General features: G+C 42.0%; 1 protein-coding gene across 1 annotated transcript in view; it reads left to right on the top strand.

Moving 5' to 3' along the window:
• The window catches only part of LOC106572565 (synaptotagmin-6), a 107800-nt gene that overhangs the window by 20863 nt on the left and 72712 nt on the right, over positions 1–14225 (top strand). The gene's annotated exons all lie outside the window — the stretch shown is intronic.

Raw genomic sequence — 14225 nt, 5'->3', positions numbered from 1 at the left:
AGTGATCCACGAGCCATTTATGCTTAACTTGACAGAGGGCTGTTGATGTTTGGTTCATTAGAAAGATGAATGGTGTGGAGCTATATCCGTAGTGAGGCCTGACGTTGAGCTGTGCCTTTAGTTCTACTAGGTCGAGCTCCCTCCCTCCACTGGAAGGCATCATGCTTCCTCCATGTTCAATGACAGGTACAATGTCAAATCTATTCAAAGGCTCAGTAAAAGAGGCAATTAAATGCATGTACAGGTGCAGATCATGAGTCAAGCAGCACAGCACTAGCACATGGCAGGCAAGGGTACGTTACATCTATAACTGTCCCTATGAGTCATTTCAAGTTGATAGGAAGTACGATAGAAGAAGAAATTATAATACCTGCTGCTAAGTGAGACATTGTTAATAGGATTATATTCTGGCTTGTCGTAAAGCTTTGTCATTCATGGTATTCAGCCACAGAGTGAATTTTGTCTATGTCCAAGGTCATGGAGCTCATGAAGTGCCATTGCCTATTCCCAGGACATTAGCTAAGGTTCCCATTAAAGGGAAACTTCACTGCTGCTCTTTCACTGTCCATTAATGTTATTATCATATAATATGTGTAATAAAAATCGAGAATCTCCTCACTACACACAAATATGACAGTTTCTGCATCTCACCGGTAGAAACGAGACATCTACATTTCCTGATTGTAAGCAAACCACAATATCCAAAATTCATAGCGATAGCCAGCTGCTATCTGGCGGTGTGATTTGTAATTTTGCAAGCTAACTTTAGCTACGTTAGGTTACGTTAGCTACAACCTACTGGACCGTATCTAACCTTTAACTAGCTAACTAACTACCGCAGAGGCTAATGTGACTGGCCTATGTGTTGTATTTACAGAGTCTGATCCCATCAACATCTGTAGTGGCAGCAACATCAAGCTCAGCACCAGGAACTAGGGTAAGTCACATTTGCAAAATCTTTCCATGACTCTATAATGAGCAAATAAATATACTGGAGCTAGGCATAAACATGGTTTGTGTTTTGTTGTCATAGTTGGTGTGTTTATAAGTAGCCTACAACTTCTAGCGTAGTTACAGTATCTGTAGAGTTATTAGTAAGGAGGGGATGGTGTGGGTGACTGACTGGTGTCTATTGGGGTAGGTATTGTGTTTGTGAAAGTTAGTCAGCTTGATCTATTGACATGGGGGGGGGATGGGTGTGTATATTACCTTTCTGAGTGTCTATTGATGGGGACAAAGTAGTAACATGTTGGCTAATCACTGACTAGTGTATGTCCTACAGACTCATCCTGCTGCTGATGACCTGGACACCAACTTTAGTAGTACAGATCCTGTAGACCCATTGGATGAAAGTTTTCAGACGAGAACAAGCTCAACATCATCTGACTGGGAAGAGGAAAAGACTGCACAGCGCAGGCAAGAGCCAAAGTGTATAGTCTATGTCCAAGGTCATGGAGCTCATGAAGTTCTGCCAGACCAGTTGCCATTGCCCAACACAAGATGAGGTTGACACCAGCTTTAGTAGTTCAGATACTGTAGACTTATTCAGGACCCTGCCTGGAACATTCAGCCAGCACAACACCCATATTCAGTTGTTGTAGTATAATATAGAATGGCTACTATGCTCACAGCTGCATTGTCGTATAGATATTGCTAGCTCTTGTACATATGTTTTTAATGAAGTTTCATATCAAATGTTTTATATAATATATTTTACAAGTGTACTGACAAGTGACTAAATGATTGCAGCTGCATCAGAAAACAATAAAGTATTGACTTCAACTTCTGGATCAATTGTGATATTCATTAAATGTATTTGGAAGTAACTAGCTACAATCTTACTGCTAAAACAAATGATGCAGGGAGTTGGTGCGTCATTTCAAATTTAATTTGTTGGCAAGTAAACATGCTTCAAAATAACAGTTGATTGGTCTGTCAATGTAGCAAATAGGTAGACATGGCTTTTATTCAAGGCAACATTTATTTGCTCTGAAGACAGAGGTGAGTTTACACAGCAGTACGCAGGAAAAGTTATGGCAATGTATGACGTATATATACAGTAGAACAAAAATATACTACTTACGTCTATGATAAATACTACAGCTCTACAAAAGGAATGCATGCATATGGTGTGTTTTGGGGGTGCAGTGAGGTGTTCAGAGTCACTTTGATACAACAGGGTATTGTTATTATGGACCTTTTACATCTCCTCTTGAATTGCTCAAATGTGACCGACCACCTTGATTATGTAGCAAAATTTGAAATGGTGTTTTTTACATTGGATAAAAGCAGAGACACAGAGTTAAAAAAAATGTATATCATACAATGCATTTGAGGAACAATGGGAAAGTAATTCTGCTCCAGAGTGGTGGAGTGGTCTAAGGCACTGCATCTCAGTGCTAGAGGTGTGACTACAGACCCTGGTTTGATTCCAGGCTGTATCACAACCGGCTGTGATTGGGAGTCCCATAGGGCGGCGCACAATTGGCCCAGCGTCATTAGGGTTTGGCTGGGGTAGGCTGTCATTGTAAGTTCTTAACTGACTTGCCTAGTTAAATAAATAAAGGTTTGAAAGTTGATAAACTTGTAACCTCACTTTTGAGAAAATGGTCTTTAAATGTTTTGGTACCTACTGGAGAGCTCTTCTTTGTCTACACCCATTCAGCATCGTTCACACCCTCTTAAGCTTAAGCACCACCAATCTCTTTAAAGGTTGATCCCAAGATAACTGGCTAACAGTTGTCACGTTGACATTCTAAGATCATACACATAACGTTAGCTAGCGAGCCAGAAAGCTAATGTTAGCTAGCTAGCTAACAGTACACTTTAACTTGAAATGAAAAGACTTCAGGTCAAAATTAAAAACATATAATATCTGAAAATGTAGCGAGCTAGACTATCTTACCCGTGGTCTGAAATCAGAGTAGATAGCCAGAGCGAATTTACCAGCTTCGTCTATCAACAGTTGACACAGTGACATTCTATTGAAAGGTATACTTGCATAGTCAAGTCTTATGTTAAGACATGTAGCTAGCTAGCTAGCTAAACAATGAACCATAATCTCATGACGTTACTACCTTGCATGAATCTGCAGGGAGCTAGAGAACCAGGTTCGATGTTAGCTAGCTAACAATCATGACATTACTACCCTGCATGAATCTGCAGGTAGCTAGCAAACCAGGTTCATAATCCCATAAGTAGCCAAGTAAATGGCTCTGAGATACAAATAATAAGATCATACACGTAACGTTAGCTAGTGAGCCAGCCAGCTAATGTTAGCTAGCTAGCTAACAGTACACTTTAACTTGAAATGAAAACTTCTTTGTAAAAATTAGAAACGTGTAATATCTAAAAATGTAGCTAGCTTGACCATCTTACCCGAATACATCATGGTTGGAGGCTTCTCCCAGTCACGGATGCCATGGTTGCCCTTAGCTTGAAGATGTAATCTGGAGACAGGTGTTTTCTCCATCACCTTAGCTATCATGCTATAATTCCACTGATTTCAAAACTCAACCCTCCAGAAAGTGGAGAGCAACATTTATCCAGTTCTACTAAGCAATATAGACTGCTCAAAAAAAATGAAGGGAACACTTAAACAACACAATGTAACTCCAAGTCAATCACACTTCTGTGAAATCAAACTGTCCACTTAGGAAGCAACACTGATTGACAATACATTTCACACATTTCACACTGTTGTGCAAATGGTATAGACAACAGGTGGAAATTATAGGCAATTAGCAAGACCCCCCCAATAAAGGAGTGGTTCTGCAGGTTGTACCACAGACCACTTCTCAGTTCCTATGCTTCCTGGCTGATGTTTTGGTCACTTTTGAATGCTGGCGGTGCTTTCACTCTAGTGGTAGCATGAGACGGAGTCTACAACCCACACAAGTGGCTCAGGTAGTGCAGCTCATCCAGGATGGCACATCAATGCGAGCTGTGGCAAGAAGGTTTGCTGTGTCTGTCAGCGTAGTGTCCAGAGCATGGAGGCGCTACCAGGAGACAGGCCAGTACATCAGGAGACGTGGAGGAGGCCGTAGGAGGGCAACAACCCAGCAGCAGGACCGCTACCTCCACCTTTGTGCAAGGAGGAGCAGGAGGAGCACTGCCAGAGCCCTGCAAAATGACCTCCAGCAGGCCACAAATGTGCATGTGTCTGCTCAAACGGTCAGAAACAGACTCCATGAGGGTGGTATGAGGGCCCAACGTCCACAGGTGGGGGTTGTGCTTACAGCCCAACACCGTGTAGGACGTTTGGCATTTGCCAGAGAACACCAAGATTGGCAAATTCGCCACTGGCGCCCTGTGCTCTTCACAGATGAAAGCAGGTTCACACTGAGCACGTGACAGATGTGACAGAGTCTGGAGACGCCGTGGAGAATGTTCTGCTGCCTGCAACATCCTCCAGCATGACCGGTTTGGCGGTGGGTCAGTCATGGTGTGGGGTGGCATTTCTTTGGGGGGCCGCACAGCCCTCCATGTGCTCGCCAGAGGTAGCCTGACTGCCATTAGGTACCGAGATGAGATCCTCAGACCCCTTGTGAGACCATATGCTGGTGCTGTTGGCCCTGGGTTCCTCCTAATGCAAGACCTCATGTGGCTGGAGTGTGTCAGCAGTTCCTGCAAGAGGAAGGCATTGATGCTATGGACTGGCCCGCCCGTTCCCCAGACCTGAATCCAATTGAGCACATCTGGGACATCATGTCTCGCTCCATCCACCAACGCCACGTTGCACCACAGACTGTCCAGGAGTTGGCGGATGCTTTAGTCCAGTTCTGGGAGGAGATCCCTCAGGAGACCATCCGCCACCTCATCAAGAGCATGCCCAGGCGTTGTAGGGAGGTCATACAGGCACGTGGAGGCCACACACACTACTGAGCCTCATTTTGACTTGTTTTAAGGACATTACATCAAAGTTGGATCAGCCTGTAGTGTGGTTTTCCACTTTAATTTTGAGTGTGACTCCAAATCCAGACCTCCATGGGTTGATAAATTGGATTTCCATTTATTTTTTTGGTGTGATTTTGTTGTCAGCACATTCAACTATGTAAAGAAAAAAGTATTTAATAAGATGATTTAATTCATTCAGATGTAGGATGTGTTATTTTAGTGTTCCCTTTATTTTTTTGAGCAGTATATATAAAAAAAAAGCTGTGTTAGACAGTATTACCTACACATACTAACCAGCTCAAATAGACAAAAGCGTGCTATATGGCAGACCAATCAGAACTCATCTCTTGGCATGTCCAGCCCACTCATTATCTCAACAAATCATGGCTAGCGGGAAGGTTGCCCCCCTTTTTCTGTGGCTACACCAACTAGGCTCGTAATTTAAAAATATTATTTGTATTTACAGATGGCATTCAAGTTTGTTATTAAGGCACATGAAAGTTCACATGAAAGAATTTTGATTAAAAAAAAGATAACATTCAAATGACTCTCATGTGAAGTAGTGACCCGCGACATACACCTAGTTTCCTGAAACAGGTCACACATGGTCCCAACCACACATGCAGGCAAGGGGATTCAATGTCATGTGCCTAAATTCTCCCCAGGTAGAATAAACTCCCCAAACAAACTGTAGACCACCAAGCAGTATTGTCTGTAAGAGAATGCAAAAACGCTATTAGACTTTCATGGGTAATCGTTGTGTACTGTCTGTATTCCTACTGTAGCAGCACGATGCAGAATATTACACATCTCAAAGACACACATTCGCTAACTACAACGCACAGGTATACAGTAGGTATTCAAAGACGAGTCATAAAGACAAAATCATTCATTGACTCTTCGTCATCATCATCAACTTTTCTCCAGTTTTGCTCCTAGTCCTAATGAGATGCGCTGTGAGGCTAGCTAGTAACGTTAGCTAGCTGGTTAGCTATAACTTTCAGGTAGAGTACATTTTGGGTATAGCAACAAAGCTAGCGAGCTCAATTTGTAGTGGCATTAGCAAGCACCGTTATGGCCGAATCATACACAAAATTATACTGTACTGAACAACACTGCCTTGTGTGAAAAGAAAGCTATACTGCTAGCTAGCTACCAACAGCAAAACAACTTACTTGTTTGTCATATGTTTGTATGTAAAAGAACATCAAAACCTGTTTCATTGTCCAGCTCTTCATGGAAAGAGGAATCATCAGAAGCAGCCATTGTAATTATTTTGCTATCCATCTCAGATAGACAGTGCATAGTAACTTAGCTCCCAGTGAACCTGTAGAAACTAGTAACGAGCCCATTTTGCTTTCGAGGGTCGATAAATAGGGCTTCCGTCAGGCTGTAGTCTTTACAAAGCCAGAGAAAATTAGTCAACCTATATATCCTGCAATGTCGTGGCAGACAGGAACATTTTTGAGACCAATGGCTCTATTGAACAAGGATAACAATATCTACTCGCTGCTAGCGTGATCGTGCAATCGGCGAAACACAAAGACAATAATTGCTAAAAAACATGACTCCATTCATGTTTAGATCAGACAGCAGGCTCATTCAACCAATGTCCTTATTGGTTGAACTTTCTCGGCACGGAAATTCACAAAAATACCGCTATGGTGCATAATTAGAGTGTCTTCGGAAAGTATTCAGACTCCTTGACTTTTTCCACATTTTGTTACGTTACAGTTTAAAATGGATTCAATAAAAAATGCTCAGTCTACATACAATACCCCATAATGACGAAGTGAAAACAGCTTGTCAGATGTTTTTGAAAATGAATAAGAAAATATATATATACTTTATTTACTAAAGTATTCAGACGCTTTGCTATGAGAAATTGAACTCAGGTGCATCCTCTTTTCATTGAGCATCCTTGAGATGTTTCTACAACTTGATTGGAGTCCACCTGTGGGCAACTCAATTGATTGGACATGATTTAGAAAGGTACACACCTGTCTATTTAAGGTCCCACAGTTGACAGCGCAAAAACAAAGCCATGAGGTTGAAGGAATTGTCCGTAGAGACAGGATTGTGTCGAGGCGCAGACATGGGGAAGGGGTACCAATAAATGTCTTCAGCATTGAAGGTCCCCAAGACCACATTGGCCTCCATCATTCTTAGATGGAAGAAGTTTGGAACCACCAAGACTCTTCCTAGAGCTGGCCACCCGGCCAAACTAAGCAATCGGGGGAGAACGACAACCATCTCTGCAGCACTCCACCAATCATACCTTTATGTTCGAGTGGCCAGACGGAAGCCTGTCCTCAGTAAAGGCACATGACAGCCCACCTGGAGTTCGCCAAAAAACACCTACAGACTCTCAGACCATGTGAAACATGATTCTCTGGTCTGATGAAACCAAGATTTAACGCTTTGGACTGAATACCAAGCGTCACGTCTGGAGGAAACCTGGCATGGTTGGTACGGCGAAGCATGGTTGGTACGGCGAAGCATGGTTGTGGCAGCATCATGCTGTGGTGGTGTTTTTTCAGTGGCAGGGACTGTGAGACTAGTAAGGATCGAGAGAAAGATGAACTGAGCAAAGTACAAAGAGCTCAATGATGAAAACCTGCTCCAGACCGCTCAGGACCTCAGACTGGGGCGAAAGTTTACCTTCCAACAGGACAATGTCCCTAAATACACAGTCAAGACAACGCAGGAGTGGCTTCGGGACAAGTCTCTGAATGTCCTTGAGTGGTGTTGGTCAATTTCTTCAACAGATGATCAGGTCTATATAATTATCAAACTTATATATACACTGCTCAAAAAAATAAAGGGAACACTTAAACAACACAATGTAACTCCAAGTCAATCACACTTCTGTGAAATCAAACTGTCCACTTAGGAAGCAACCCTGATTGACAATACATTTCACATGCTGTTGTGCAAATGGAATAGACAACAGGTGGAAATTATAGGCAATTAGCAAGACACTCCCAATAAAGGAGTGGTTCTGCAGGTGGGGACCACAGACCAATTCTCAGTTCCTATGCTTCCTGGCTGATGTTTTGGTCACTTTTGAATGCTGGCGGTGCTTTCACTCTAGTGGTAGCATGAGACAGAGTCTACAACCCACACAAGTGGCTCAGGTAGTGCAGCTCATCCAGGATGGCACATCAATGCGAGCTGTGGCAAGAAGGTTTGCTGTGTCTGTCAGCGTAGTGTCCAGAGCATGGAGGCGCTACCAGGAGACAGGCCAGTACATCAGGAGACGTGGAGGAGGCCGTAGGAGGGCAACAACCCAGCAGCAGGACCGCTACCTCCACCTTTGTGCAAGGAGGAGCAGGAGGAGCACTGCCAGAGCCCTGCAAAATGACCTCCAGCAGGCCACAAATGTGCATGTGTCTGCTCAAACGGTCAGAAACAGACTCCATGAGGGTGGTATGAGGGCCCGACGTCCACAGGTGGGGGTTGTGCTTACAGCCCAACACCGTGCAGGATGTTTGGCATTTGCCAGAGAACACCAAGATTGGCAAATTCGCCACTGGCGCCCTGTGCTCTTCACAGATGAAAGCAGGTTCACACTGAGCACGTGACAGACATGACAGAGTCTGGAGACGCCGTGGAGAACGTTCTGCTGCCTGCAACATCCTCCAGCATGACCGGTTTGGCGGTGGGTCAGTCATGGTGTGGGGTGGCATTTCTTTGGGGGGCCGCACAGCCCTCCATGTGCTTGCCAGAGGTAGCCTGACTGCCATTAGGTACCGAGATGAGATCCTCAGACCCCTTGTGAGACCATATGCTGGTGCAGTTGGCCCTGGGTTCCTCTTAATGCAAGACAATGCTAGACCTCATGTGGCTGGAGTGTGTCAGCAGTTCCTGCAAGAGGAAGGCATTGATGCTATGGACTGGCCCACCCGTTCCCCAGACCTGAATCCAATTGAGCACATCTGGGACATCATGTCTCGCTCCATCCACCAATGCCACGTTGCACCACAGACTGTCCAGGAGTTGGCGGATGCTTTAGTCCAGGTCTGGGAGGAGATCCCTCAGGAGACCATCCGCCACCTCATCAGGAGCATGCCCAGGGATTGTAGGGAGGTCATATAGGCACGTGGAGGCCACACACACTACTGAGCCTCATTTTGACTTGTTTTAAGGACATTACATCAAAGTTGGATCAGCCTGTAGTGTGGTTTTCCACTTTAATTTTGAGTGTGACTCCAAATCCAGACCTCCATGGGTTGATAAATTGGATTTCCATTGATTATTTTTGTGTGATTTTGTTGTCAGCACATTCAACTATGTAAAGAAAAAAGTATTTAATAAGATTATTTCTTTCATTCAGATCTAGGATGTGTTGTTTAAGTGTTCCCTTTATTTTTTTGAGCAGTATATATTGGTAGTAGAAAGGAAACACAGACTCTGTTTAAGTATTAAGATTCTCCTTTAGTAATACAATTGTAGGCAGAAGTTAGTACAGAGTACAGTATATGATAGCTCTCCCCAGGTTCTGCAAAGTGTCTAAGACATCCTGTAGCTTATATAGCCTCCCCAGTTCCCCTTGCGTGACTATTCCTGGAAACAACATTTGAATAAATCTAACCTCCCCTGACAGCAGCAACCATCTTGTAAGCAATTAAAAGCTCAAAGTGGGTTTGACTGAAACTTTACCTTTCATCACAAGTATCGGCTCATAACAAAAAACACAAAAAACACAAAAACTGTCCAGTTGTGTGGATGATGTTTCTATTAGGGTGCAAAAAACATTCACTTGATGTTGCAAGAACGTTCCCAGAAGACATGTTGTCTGTTCTTTAAAGGTTCCCAGAATATTTCTTTAGGTCGTGGGAACATTTGTGGATGTGACAAGAGATAGGTTCCCAAAAGACAAAATATGCTCAGTTGTAATAACATTCATACAATGTTTAAGTTAGGTTGCTCAGGACATTCCCTTAACATTGCAAGAATAATCTTGATATTCACGATATAGACACGTCATTTTAATTTCATTCATAAGACTCTTGAACAGCATTTAATCATACAAACACAACCATATTTCTTTACACATCATACGTTGACAGTCTGAACATGAGTTTAAAACGGCAATGTTTGCTTTCCAAGCCAGATCTTTAATCCTCTGCGCCAAGGATAACGCTCGTCAGTTGAGGTTGCACAACCTGTCATTAATAATTGTAACGAATTCAGGGGGGAACTTTCTACCAAAAATGAACATACTCAACAACGCCGACCTTGTATGGAATCCTAACACGGCTGATGTACTCAGTCTAGAGTCTTTGTTTTTTATGCTTTATTTTCCTTACCGTGAAAATCTGGTTTCTTCCGACAATCCTCGTTCCTCTTACCCCGTAAATCTGTCATCATTATCCATCATTTTTTTATATGAAAACCTGTTTATTTTTGTCAAACCACACACCCTCATCAGGATTCGAACTTGTAGAAGGGTAAAGGGGTTAAGCCTAAACACCACAAGAGTTAAATCTGCTTTATCCCAATTAAGAGAAAGGGCTTAATCTATAAATGTATGATCATGTTCACATCGAAAACGTAACGTTAGCTAAATTATTTTGATTGTAAATCAAGGAAGTAATTGAAGACACAGACTTGGAGGAAGACATAAGAATGACAAATATACTGTCATTGTATGAAATCAGTGCACATAGCACACATGTAGGAACGTTTTATAATTTATACAATGGAGCATTCAACGACTAACATGAATTGATCAAAACATAATTAGAGCATTCAGCTAAGGGGGTTTGTGCTTAGAGAGAATTCATGGGCAATTCCACCACTTTTCAACCTCATATTCATCATCTCCAGCACCAAACCAGTGTCTACATATGTGAAAACAACGCGTTTCTATGGTCTGTGGTTAAAAGGATGAGAAGAAAGGACCCGAAAAAATGCTTCTCTGTGACATCACAGAGTAGTATTAAAAGTAAAAAAGCAAAGTGATTTTCAAAACTTGCAACGAGTTTCTAGCCAAAGGGAAGGTATTTTCTTGCTCCGCACATCACCGTGAATCTCATAGTCTTTGAAAATCACTGTTTTTAAAATGTTAAACTTTTGATGATGTTATCGGGTTAGAATTTTTTTACTTTATAAATGTTTCAACAAAACTTAGAAATCTGCCGTTTTCACAAACAGTTGAAGTCGGAAGTTTACATACACTTAGGTTGGAGTCATTAAAACTCATTTTTCAACCAATCCACACATTTCTTGTTAACAAGCTATAGTTTTGGCAAGTCGGTTAGGACATCTACTTTGTGCATGACACAAGTCATTTTTCTAACAATTATTTACAGACAGATTATTTCACTTATAATTCACTGTATCACAATTCCAGTGGGTCAGAAGTTTACATACACCAAGTTGACTGTGCTTTTAAACTGCTTGTAAAATTCCAGAAAATTACGTCATGGCTTTAGAAGCTTCTGATAGGCTAATTGACATAATTTCAGTCAATTGAAGGTGTACCTGTGGATGTATTTCAAGGCCTACCTTCAAACTCAGCGCCTCTTTGCTTGACATCATGGGAAAATCAAAAGAAATCAGCCAAGACCTCAGAAAAAAATGACAAGCCTGGTTCATCCTTGGGATCAATTTCCAAACGCCTGAAGGTACCACGTTCATCTGTACAAACAATAGTACGCAAGTATAAACACCATGGGACCACTCAGCCGTCATACCGCTCAGGAAGGAGACGCGTTCTGTCTCCTAGAGATGAACGTACTTTGGTGCGAAAGTGCAAATCAATCCCAGAACAACAGCAAAGGACCCTGTGAAGATGCTGGAGGAAACGGGTACAAAAGTATCTATATCCACAGTAAAACTAGTCCTATATCGACAGAACCTGAAAGGCCGCTCAGCAAGGAAGAAGCCACTGCTCCAAAATCACCATAAAAAAGTCAGACTATGGTTTGCAACTGCACATGGGGACAAAGATCGTACTTTTTTGGAGAAATGTCCTCTGGTCTGATGAAACAAAAATAGAACTGTTTGGCCATAATGACCATCGTTATGTTTGGATGAAAAAGGGGGAGGCTTGCAAGCCGAAGAATACCATCTCAACCGTGAAGCACAGGTGTGGCAGCATCATGTTGTGGGGGTGCTTTTCTGTAGGAGGGACTGGTGCATCTCACAAAATAGATGGCATCATGAGGGAGGGAAAATTATGTGGATATATTGAAGAAACATCTCAAGACATCAGTCAGGAAGTTAAAGCTTGGCTGCAAATAGGTCGTCCAAATGGACAATGTTGTGGTGGCAAAATGGCTTAAGGACAACGAAGTCAAGGTATTGGATTGGCCATCACAAAGCCCTGAACTCAATCCTATAAAAGATTTGTGGGCAGAACTGAAAAAGCGTGTGCGAGCAAGGAGGCCTACGAACCTGTATAAGTTACACCAGCTCTGTCAGGAGGAATGGGCCAAAATTCACCCAACTTATTGTGGGAAGCTTGTGGAAGGCTACCCGAAACCTTTGACCCAAGTTAAACAATTTAAAGGCAATGATACCAAATACTAATTGAGAACATGTGAACTTCTGACCCACTGGGAATGTGATGAAAGATAATAAAAGCTGAAATAAATCATTCTTTCTACTATTATTCTGACATTTCACATTCTTAAAATAAAGTGGTGATCCTAACTGACTTAAGCAGGGAATTTTTATCAGGATTAAATGTCCAGAATTGTGAAAAACTGAGTTTAAATGTATTTGGCTAAGGTGTATGTAAACTTCCGACTTCAACTGTATATAGATACTGATACTGTGCTGAAGATAGTGACAATTAGGATGAAAAGTGGAGTTGCCCTGTAGCCCTTTCCTGCGGTCAAATGACCTAGTGGTCTCATGGGTGGAATGTTATTAATATTTTTCACATTTCCTTATTAATAAACATTATTTTTAAAAACCTGCCGAAAATCCGGTGTTTCTATGTCATGCGGTTTTGTTCAATTTCAGTCTTCTGTGATGTATTTAAAGTGTAGTATTCAGTATATATCTGACATGGTACAGGTCAGGACATGGTACAAGCCCAAAACCATGTGTGTAGGTGTATACTTTTGTTTCAAAGTAGATTTTATTTAAAACTACCAAGAAACTCTCTGTGTGACCCTGATTTAGCCCACTACAGTAAAAGGTTAAGAGGAAGGGGAGAATACTGTTGATTAATAAGTCAATGAAATACAATGCTGTATAAGCTTGAAAAATAGTAATACTGTACAGTTAAATAAACACCACACTAATAATTACAATATATAATTAAGTGAAAATGGGGAGGGACTGATCGCTGGCTCCATCAGAAAGCAGAGGACAGGAGACTGACTGAGGAACAACAGAGCATAGATGTAGAGGATGGACAGAGGCCCAGCTTGGTAAAGGTGTGGTCCTTAACAGAGGCCCAGCTGGGCACAGGTTTGGTCATTAACAGAAGCTCAGCCGGGCACAAGTGTGAGGATCACAGACAGACGCCCAGCTGGGCATGGGTGTTGAGGGCACGGACAGAGGCCCAGCCAGGCATAAATGTTTATGAGAAGGACAGAGGCCCAGCCAGGCACAGGTGTCGAGGACATGGACTGATGCCCAGCTGGTGAAGTAGCCCTGTACAGGAGCAGAGGACTGATGCGGGTAGAGGCATGGATGGGAACATCTTTGTAACTCAGAAATTGTGTTCTGTGTCCTGATCGGCCATATTAGACTGGTGGCGCAACGGGTTAATGATTTGATTACAGAGCTGAAGATCATTAAACCTTTGTGCCACCTGGGAATATCTGTGGTATTGTGCTTTTTTATCAGTCTAATTATCGTCAATCAGGACACAGAACACCATTTCAGAGTTATTAAAATGTTCTCACCCTCTTCAAAACGCAATACCAAAGATCTAAATCATAAATTACAGTGTCACAAGTGCAGAGCAAGGAGAGGATAGGAACATTTCAAGAACTCTTTAACTTTAAGAAAATGGTTCTGTGTCCTGATTGGCCATATTAGAGAAAGAAAAAAAGGCCACAGCTATCCTCTATTGGCGCATAGGGTTAATTAGCTGTTTGCATATGCAAAAATAGCAGATTTCAATGACACATATTCCTAAAAAAATGATATACTCTACTAAAAAAGAGGTTGTCTTTATTTCGTCCAGATGTATAAATCCAGTCATGAATTTAGTATTTAGACTAACCGTAAAAAAATATATCTTTATATTGTGTTACAATTGACTGTTTAACTTTAAAAAAACGCATTCAATATACAGTTGAAGTCAAACGTTTACCTTAGCCAAATACATTTAAACTCAGTTTTTCACAATTCCTGACATT

Source organism: Salmo salar, chromosome ssa15, assembly GCF_905237065.1.
Source record: "Salmo salar chromosome ssa15, Ssal_v3.1, whole genome shotgun sequence".
NCBI classification, from domain to species: domain Eukaryota; kingdom Metazoa; phylum Chordata; class Actinopteri; order Salmoniformes; family Salmonidae; genus Salmo; species Salmo salar.
The sequence above is the reverse complement of the archived record's forward strand: the minus strand, read 5'-3'. Positions and strand labels throughout refer to the sequence as shown.